At 44.7% G+C, this 10,662-nt stretch overlaps 1 pseudogene; it reads right to left on the bottom strand.

The window, feature by feature from the left end:
• Positions 1 to 9,467: 9,467 nt before the first annotated feature.
• Positions 9,468 to 10,085, bottom strand: LOC147818481 (uncharacterized; annotated as a pseudogene).
• Between the last annotated feature and the right edge of the window lie 577 nt (positions 10,086 to 10,662).

The raw sequence follows: 10,662 nt of genomic DNA, 5'->3' as shown, positions 1-10,662 counted from the left end.
CTCGAACCAGTGCTGGGGAAGCCAGAAGACCAGCAGGAAGTCCCTGATCTGAGGGTTCAAAGAGCACCGTAGCGCCAGAGCAATGTGCAGAACAGGTAGCTAAAACCACCTGCATGGTGCCACCAGGGATGCGGCAAGCCTTCTTGCCTCGCACCTTGACTTTACCAGCGGCTTCAGAGGGAGGATCCTCGGATGCCTGATGGCATCTATGTAGTGCTTGCACAACAGATTTTGGTGCTTCAATAACAATGGGTAGACCAAACAGAGCGAGACCATGTTGCCCAAACAGCATCCTGTAACACCTTTGCAAAATATTCATCCCCAACACACCAGGTGCGGGAGGAGATTCATCAGCTGGGGGGTCCTTGACCACCAGTAACCCACACTCCGGCAACAACCTGCCACAAAGCTCGACCTCAAGCTCCAGATAGCCCAGGTAGGGAATGGGCAACCCGTTAGCTGCTCGAAGTCGCAGCCAATGGCAGGACCGAAGCCTCTCTTGGCCCCAAGGCTCAAAGTGCTGCCGGAAGAAGCTCTCCGTAATGGTTGACACCATAGACCCCGTGTCCACCAGACAAGGAACCACTACTCCTCCCATGACCACATCTACGTGTGGACAAGCGGCAACTAGCTTAGCTTCTTCCCCAGCCCCTGAAGAAACTGTTGAGCCGGTGGTGGCTCCCCCCGAACTTTGGCTCCGCAGTTCGGCAGGCGCTAGTTTCCCAGATGCTGAACTGAATTATGTTGCATGCCCAGCTGAGATGAAGCAGGTGCTAAAGGTCGCGGATGGGGAAGAGCATGCCTTCCTTCGCACTCCCTGGCAAAATGGCCAGGTTGCTGACACCGTCTGCAGATTACTGGACCACGGTAATTGGAATGATTATGCTGCTGATTGGTCTGCAGCTGAGCAAGACTATCAGTGAGCCTGTTAAGCTGTTCCTGCTGGCGCTTTAACATTTCTTTCACCTCCAGCAGCTCACCAGCCTGAGGTCGATTAGCCACCGGAGGGGCACTCTGAACACCATACTGTAAACCCAGAACTAAGGGAACCGAGTGGCTCCGGCCCCGCACACCTCCTGGCAACCCCTCTCGCTCCCACCTAATTGCCTCTGTCCTTGCCTCAAGCAAAGAGACAGCAGGCTGCCTATGCACAAGTTGCTTCAGCTCTCGGCGAAGGGAACCGTCAATAACGCTCTCGACAAACTGATCTCGCAATAAAACCTCTGCATTTAACATGTCACTCGGTGCACTTTGTCTCACAGAAGCCATCAGACTCATCAGCGCAAGGGAGAATTCCTGAAGCGTTTCCCCCTCTTGCTGGTGTCTAGAGAAAAAGGCTTCCTGCAAGGCAACATAAGAGTCTGTACAACCATACAGCTCCCGCAGAACGGCAATAATTCTAGCCGGGTCACTTCTCTCCGCGCTAGAACGGTATTTTATTTCTTCCCGCGGCTCTCTCTCCAAGTGGTCAAAAAGAAAAAATGCCTGATCAGATAGGGAAAGGTGGCGAGCTCTCATACAGGCCTGAACCTCTTCTATCCACCCTTCTAGCCCTAGGCCTGTCCTACCCCTTGAGGAAGAATATACACAGATTTCAGTGTATTCAGTGTAGACTTGCTGACACCTATAAACAACCCTATAACCCACTGAGTTGACTCCTTGATCGTTGATCAAGGAGGTACTACTTACCTTAAACAAGTACCCTTCCCTGTTTATTATCAACCACCGTCTGTCTCCCCCTTACATCACCAACACTTCATTGTCTTAACAACATCTTACTTAACAACATCTTACCTGTAATGTTAATTCAGTCTAGGGGCCCTGCCTGCCCTATCCATACATATGCTGATCTAGTCTAAGGGCCCTTCCTGCCCCACCAGTGGATATGCTTATCCAGCCCAAGACCCCCTCCTACCCCCTGATAACTTGAACCTAGGTACTACACTACAAGACCTCCTGATAAACATACCTTTTGTTGTAACTTCCTTCCCTGTCTGACCAAATGTCTGTAACCCCAGGTATATGCAAATACAGATGTCCATCCCATTGTCTTGAACTGTATAACTGTTCCCCTGCCCTACACTCTGGGTCAGTCTACTGCCTCAGACCCGCTCTGTGTCAGTTGGCTCACCGTATCCTTGGATACCATTAAACTTACTTCTCTACAGCAAACTTCAAACTAAGGACTTGAGTGAATTTTCTTCAACACCCTAAAGACTGGACACTTCCTATCTCGGGGGACCAGGACCAGCCTCTCTGTTACAGGAGCGCTAGAGGTGGAAGGTGCTAGAAGAGGCTCGGTGGAGATGGGAGGTGCAGCGCTAGGACCAGGTACGGCCGCAGCCTGCTCCCGCTGCAACCTATCATTTTACGCCCTCAACTGTGCCACCAAATCCCTCAATTCTTGCAGTTCCCCCTCCATTACTTTACTGTTACCACTAAACCCTGGACGCTAGTCTTACAACACTAAACAGGAAACCCACTGCTGCTTCGCCTCAAACTCAATGCATCCACTCACACGCAAATCACAATCCAGAAGATGGACATATCAGGAACAAAAAAAAGAAAACAAAACTACAGAGAACACACGTGTCCGCCTTCACTAAGTATATCCTGCCGACAATGACAAGTTGTGGCGATGCGAGGGCTCAAAATATTATACTACAGTTATGAAAGTTGAAACAAAGAAACCAACAACGCCACCCTGGGAGTTGCACCCAGGGAATTGTAAATAAATATAACTATAAAGGAAGGCACACAGGTAAGTAATACAAGGAAGGGCAGGAGACGTGGTTCACGGTAGCAAAAATAATTAACACGTTTATTGGAAGTTGGTCACACAAGCTAAAAATGGTAGTTCACGACAGAACTAATAATTACCACCCTACTCCAGTAGCTGAGGCTTACCAACGGTGAAGGACAATGTGGGGGGAGGGAGTCCAAAACAAAGAAAAGGCACCCCACTCTCACGTGACACACACACACAAAGGTGAAGTGCAAAACAACCAAATCCAGAATCGCAGCACAAGGAGAGGAGCCACCACCTAGGACACCGCCACCACCGTCAGCTCGCAGCAACTATGGAGGGAAGGGAGAACACAATCAACACAAGACACATAAACACATATCTCTTATAAAAATGTAAACTAACACTTGTCCAAAAACAAAACAAAACAATATTAACAGTCTAGGACTGAAACTCAATGAAACAAGAAAACAATCATTAGACCATTAGCTTAACGACAACTTAGCAAACAAACCAAACAAACAAACAAACAAACAAAAAGAAAGAAAGAAAGAAAGAAAGTAATCAATGGACACAATCATTCAATAAAAATAGACTAAATGATAAATGAACAACCAATTACCTCAAAACAATACATTCAAAGAAAACATAGAAATACCTGGTCCCATCCAACCCCTGCACACGCTCACTCGTGCACACAGCCAGTCAGTGAATATGACCATTCATCCCTTCACAAACAAACACAACCGCGCACACACACACACACACACACACACACACACACACACACACACACACACACACACAGTCCTGTCGGAGCAGCTCTCGCTAAGCCCGCCACCCAGAAGGGGAGCCGGACACCGGCGACCGGGGGGACCAAGCAGCAGCCTGCAGAAAACCGTCACCGTAGCAGCGGCAGCAAGCGAAGCAAAAAGCAAGCAATCAGAAAAGATGCACAACCGACAGTCTATTTAGCGGGGTAACAGAGCCATCCACAGCATCCAGCCACCACAAACTGCGGGTCAGCGAAGCAGCAGTGTTCCTGGACCTTACTTAATATCCACCGTTAGCCACGGGTCCCGAACAGCAGGAACCCTTCCGAGGAAGACAGTGACGAGGAGGCTCGGCACCGCTCCGTATTTGACTGGAGCGTCTGTGGTGCGCCGGTGATGCGCTCGGGATCAGCTATAAAAAATGGACAGGTGAGGAGTTTAGCACCTTGGCTAACGGCTATAGTTGGAACTAAACATAAATGCTAAGGTGTCCATACCTTGTCCTTTTAATGTCTATGGCAAACAGGGAGAATCGCCACCATCCCCTTAACCACAATGGACCACTACGCACACAAAGTTAAACAGTTCACTGCAGAGGCTAATAAAAGCTAAAAGAAACAACCTGCAAACAATGTGTAGTCGGTCTGAAATAGCCACATATAGTTCATTATGTTAACAGACATCGCCTCTTTTTCATTTTAATATTTGAACCTTTACTTGAACCCTGACGAACACAGTTTTGCAGAAAGCATTACATCGTTGCACCAGTAGAGGGTGCTCTAACACCAGTGGGTCCAGCATACAGTCTCTGCTCTGCTTTGCTCTGCGCATGTGCAGAGAATAAACCTGCCGAGCAGTAGTCGCATGAGCTAACAGCTCTCGTGTCGTGTGTTTGGATCCACAGGTATGGAAAATGTATTGATTGTACAATTTTGTTCAGTTAAACAACATTAGGCGAAGCCATGAAGTGGAGCTAAGCATTGTAGGATGTTGAAATATGTACTTTATTGTTGTAGTTCATTATCAGGCGTTCCCGCCCGCGAAAGGTCGGTTAAACAAGAATGAGTGTATATGTGTGTGTGAGCAGTTCCGACCATAAAAGTGGCTGGCTAGAGTTATTATTGTTGTTAATACTACTCTGAAAGTAGTTGGTACGTGTTTACAATGTTGTATATCGGAAATGTGAACATTAAGCGCATGTGCAGAGAATAAACCTGCCGAGCAGTAGTCGCATGAGCTAACATCTCTCGTGTCGTGTGTTTGGATCCACAGATACACAGTTACACTGTAGCTCAGTGCCCACCGCCTGAGTGGCTCATGCTGCCGGACCAGAGACCCCTTGCTCTGGCGCTGGTAACAAATGCAGCCGTGCACCTACCCGTCTCGAGTGCAAAGGAGGAAGCGGAAGGCCGGGAAGCAGGAGGGCCTTCGAGCCAGGAAGTGAGAGGACGAGAGAGGGACACGGCCCCCTTTTATTCCCTCGCCCTCTGCGTTGATAGGCTACGGCGCCAGGTAAAGTGCAGAGCGGCAGACTTGAATGCAATCAGCCCCAGCAGCATATCATACTGCTACACTGGCATTAAGCTGAAGCTGGTTGATCTTGCAACAGCTGACAAAGTCCCTGATGAATGTCCTATATTCCAGTTCATTTCCCTCCGAAACACACCCAACAATGGCTGTGTCATCAGAGAACTTCTGGATGTGGCAGTGTGTGGTGTTGTGTGTGAAGTCCGAGGTATACGGGGTGAAGAGAAAAGGGGAGAGCACCGTACACAGTACCTTTAAACATTAATTTCTACTCTCATCTTGTTGTCCAATAAATTTATTAGGTTGTGACCTTATGTGTGTATTAGGACTCACTTTGGCTGCTGGTGAAGCAGGTGTAGAACTGTTAAGGCAGGAAAAAGAGAATCTGCAATTAGTGCAGTATAAGTCAGAAGAATTGTTGTATGTGTATCATTGGCAGCTTGTGTCTACAGGACCAGGTTCTATAGATAAACATTTAGTACAGAAGGCTCAGAAACACACATAACAACAGAAGGCTGACATATATACACAGACTTTAATGGTAGAACCTACTCTTCACTGTATGGCATATGTTTCATCATGGCCAGATGCGGAGTATGAGTTACTGTGGCTTAAAAAAAAGTCAAGGAAGTGATGTTTTGTGACTGGATTTATTGGAATAATGATATGTGTGTTGTAGGGGTAATACTGACAGATGAATTACAAGAGACAATCTTCCGACTTCAGGATTCAAGTTTACATATTTTACTAAGTAAAGCTCAAAATGTACAGTGGTGGGTCCAGGGACTGTGGGTAAAACAGTGTAGAGAAGACCACCGGTGGCAGATAACAAAAGCAAAAGGGTTTTTTTTATCATCCAGACCTCAATGTTTATAAATGTAGTTGTCCAACGCGTTTACATGTGCAAAGGAGTGTGCAAATATTGCCCGAAGAACAAGTTAACATCTTTGTACAAACATGTCTTACTCCAGAGTTAGGGGACATTCCATATACTCTATGGGCAAAAGAGTAAATATGATGAGGGATTAATAAAAGGAGTGGCACCTGTAGAGTTGATGCCAAAATCTTCTTTTCACCCCTGCAAGGAACAATATCCTTTGAAGCCAGAAGCAGTGCAAGCAATAACACCATTGTTTGAATCATTGCTAAAGGCTGAAATTATTGTCCCATGTGAGACATCACTGGTGTGAACACCTATATTTCCTGTTAGGAAAATTAGAGATGCTGGCCAGCTGGAGGAGTGGAGATTCGTACAAGACCTGCAGGCAGTAAATTAAGCAGTACATGCACGAGTACCAAATGTGCCTAATCCACATACTATTTTATCGCAAGTTCCGCCAGTGAGTAAATGGTTTTCTGTTGTTGATTTGGCAAATGCTTTCTTTAGCATTCCAGTGCATAAAGATTCGCAATATTGGTTTGCATTTTCCTTTAAAGGGAAAACTTGGACTTGAACTCGATTACCTATGGGTTTTTGAACAGTATTGCATTCTCGGGTGTAACTGATAACTTTATGACATGAAATCCATCATATTCTAATAGACAGGAAAACTTATCCTGAAGTGTTCTGTACAGACAGGACAACGAGTGAGAAAAACTGACTTTGCTGAGAAAGAGAAAGCTTCTAACGAGGAAAAGAGCTGATCCAAGTGCTGGAACCGTTTAAACAGCGCTATTGAACAGTATTGCATTCTCAGGTGCAACTGATAACTCTATGACATGTAAACATGAAATCCATCATATTCTTCATGAATGCTACTCAAATAGACAGGAAAACTTATCCTGAAGTGTTCTTTGCAGACAGAACAACGAGTGAGAAAAACTCAGTTTGCAGAGAAAGAGTGTGGTATCTTGAGGTGCTGATGTGAAGAAGTGATCACCGCTGACACGTCTTTACTTGCAATCAAAAAGAAGTTTATTTACAAGAAAGAAACAGTGTCAAAAATGCAGAATCCTGGAGCACCTCTGCCAATGTGAGATCTCCCCCCTTACTGTCTCACAAACCCCTCTATTTATCCGTCTCAACCCTCCTTTGGGAATTGCCCTTCTTTCAATAGAGGAGCCTTTACCCAGAGGTTGACCACATCTGGTCTCAGGCCTCTGGTATTTGACCTTTAACCTTTTGGGCCAGCAAAGACCCCCATATCCTGAGTCTCTCGTATCATGTTTAACAGAAAACTCATGTGTGAACAGTTTTACCCCTTAATGCACGTTCCTTAACCTCAACTTATAATGGATGGTTCAAGGAAACCTTCAACAACATCTTAGTTGACACCCTTCTTGAACTTATCAATAAAACTCACATAAAAGAACAAACAACAATAAAACCCTCATGATTAAAATAATGAAAGAATCCTGAATGGCACCACGATCTGCCCACAGCTGTTTGTCGATTTCAGAAACTGCTTCCTGCATCAGAATCACATCAGCAAGTGTAATTTTGTCTTCTAAGTCAACTTCATGTGTGACTAAAAGAACTTTACCCAAGTTGTTCGCGCCCGTCACTGCTTTTGCAGCATCATCAGCCGCTTTATTACCCCGAGTGACTCTGGACGTGTCCAATTTATGTGCTGCACATTTTGCTATCGCTATTTCTTTTGGTTTCATCATAGTGTGCAAAAGTTCCATGATCTGAGCATAATGTTGTATTGGAGAACCATCAGTTTTCTTAAACCCTCGATTCTTCCACACTGCTCTAAACAGATTACACACATTATGAGCATATGCAGAATCTGTGAAGATTGTCACAAGCTTTCCTTCAGCTAACAAGCATGCTTCAGTCAATCCTAAAAGTTCAGCAAGCTGTGCTGACGCAGGTTGTGGTACCATTCCAGTTTTCTCTACTACAAACCTATACCCTGGGCTTTCACTACAGCATAACCTGCACTCAATTTATCCCCTACACGGTAACAAGAACCATCAGTCCAATATTCTAGATCTGCCTCACGCAGTGGGAGGGCTTGCAAATCTGACCTCAACCTTGGATATTTTTCTGCTTCCTTAATACAATCATGTGGTTCTCCATCCTCTGCAGTTGGCAAATTCTCAGCTGGGTTTACTGTAACACATCTTGCCACCGTAACATCTTCCTGCTCTAATAGCCTTTGATAATCCCTAAGCCTAGGCATCGTTAATGTATACTTGCCATAGTTTAAAAGATTTCTGGGGCTGTGGTAAATAAGAATTGTTACTGGGTATCCCATCGTAACAGATGATGCTTTATCATACATCAGAGAAACTGCCACCATTGCTCTGTAGCACAGGGGCAGTCCTAGCTCTACTTCAGAATAAGCAGTGGAGTAGTATGAAATGGGTTGAGGACTCATTCCTGTACCTGTTGGCTGACAAAGAACTGCGCATGCATATTTACCCCCAGTCGAGGTAGACACATACAACAGAAAATTCTTAGAGTAATCTGGAAGTACTAGTGCTGGAGCCTCCTGTAATCTTTGTTTAATCGTTTCAAAGGCCAAAAGGCCTTCCTGTGTCCATCTTAGCACTACAAATTACCTCGTGCCCTTTGAACAGCTTAAGGTTGCCCATATCCTTGAGCAGAAATCATAATTCTAAGAAATCACTGATCTTCACTCCTCCAAATAGATAGATTTTCATCTATTGGCACAAACAGCTTTCCTTGCTTTCACCATCATTTCTCCTATATGCTTCTGCTCATATTCTTCAGACACATACAAAGTCACATGTGGCAAACTCTCTCTGATTTCATATTCTCTACTCACATAATCATTTATGTCAACCCTCATGGCTGCTCCTTGTGGCCCCAGGATTATGCAACTTGAGGTGAGTTCAACTTTCTTTGGTTGATGATTCAACCAATCTGCAGAATTTGATTGGGTGGCATTCTTAAAATATTTTAATGTATAATGCAACGGATATTCTGGAAACTTTGCATCAGGCATGTTTGCCACAATGAACTTCTCCCACTACTTGACAGGTTCTAAAAATTCAGCACTAAGGTTTCCAATCCAAAACACTGAAGAGGCTTCAACTTCTGTTGTCATCAATAACTGCTGAGCAGTATCATTTGGCATTTCTATCAAACAACCATCTGATGTACACTTTATTGTACAATTTAGTTTACATAAAGCATCTCTTCCCAAAAATGCAATTGGTGTGTGCTCTGATACAAGTATAAGCGTTGTAGTTTTTTGATCTTTGTAACGTAGCTCGATTGGTTCTGTAAGAGGTACCAGCTGTTTTATTCCCTCAAACCCGATTGTCCGTGTTAGTTGACCGGACATGGGGAGGTGCATATCATCTTCAGGCCGAACACAAGTGAAAGCTGCTCCGCTATCTACCATCACTTCCAATGGTCGATAATTGACTTTCACTACTATTGTTGGATCTTGCTCCGGCCCTGATACTACCAGCTGACACCCCCATTTCAGGTTTTCTGGGCACCCCTAGAATCCCGGCTCCGGACCCCTAAAAGGATTCGCCGGTCCCCTAGCTATCATTGGCTGACCTCTAAATCCTCCTCTTGGATTCCCTCTGAAGTTTCCTCTTAATCTGTCACATTCACGAGCAAAATGGCCAGGCTGCTCACAGTTATAACATACTTCTAAATTTTGTTGAAAGTTCGGATAAAAATTTCCTCTTGACCTTCCAAAATTTCCCCTTCCCCTTCCTCTCCATGCTTGCTGTTGTCTGTAGACTGGCTGTGGGTTGAATGCCACAGGAACTGCTAAACCAGGCTGCTGTACTTGAAATTGATTCGGCTGTAGTTGTGGCTGTAGTTGTGGTGCAAATTGATTTGATTCAATCTGATTCTATATGAGTAGAGCTTGTTTTCTTCTCTTTCTTTTTGTTATCTATCAGTTAAATTTGGTTAAGTTTTTGAGGGTCTCCTAATCTTGTTCCCTCTGGTCATGTTCCTTTTTTCTATATAGCTCAACTTGATGAGCTATATGGTCAGTGTAAACCCCCTTTGTCATACTGCCAAGACCAACTACTTCTGCCAGCTTGCTCCTCACTGGGAGGGGTAGCCCCTTCTGTATTTTACCTCGCAGAATTGCCACCATGTGCTCTGTTTTGGAGAATAAGTAATTTGGTTGTCGTCATCTCTAATACTATACCTACCTTCCTGACTTATCAGTGGAAGCTGAGGATAAAGTTCCTTAAGCTCCACCTCCTTCTCATAAGGTGGGGGTTTTTGTATTGGAGCAATTTCTGCCCACAACATTTCTGTTTTCTCTTCAGCTTTCCCTTTCTGTTCCTTCTTAGCCTCCCGCCATTTCTGTCCCTCTTGTTCCAACAACTGGAGCATAGCAAGTTCCATTTGTTTCTTTCCCTTACATTTCTCCCCCTTTTTCCCTTTTTGCCCTGTTACATGATATGTAGACACGAGCACCTGCATTGTTTTAATCACGTCTGGATTAAAGGTCCCTACCACTGGCCATGGTGGATCGATTGACCAGCGCTTACACCATTTTTAGACATCTCTGCTACACCTTTAATTAGAGGATTGTTCTTCTGAACAACCTCAACGGGAGTGATGACTGTTAGAGTATCTGTTTTTTGACATTGTGATATTTTTATATATTTTCTTTTTTCTTTTTTTTTTTCCAAACCACAGCCAACAAAATCAGATGAATGAAG

Source organism: Seriola lalandi, unplaced genomic scaffold, assembly GCF_002814215.2.
Source record: "Seriola lalandi dorsalis isolate HSWRI2012SDOR001 ecotype SW California unplaced genomic scaffold, Sedor1 jcf7180002054576, whole genome shotgun sequence".
NCBI lineage: Eukaryota > Metazoa > Chordata > Actinopteri > Carangiformes > Carangidae > Seriola > Seriola lalandi.
Note: the sequence above shows the minus strand (reverse complement) of the source record. Positions and strands in the feature narration are given on the sequence as shown.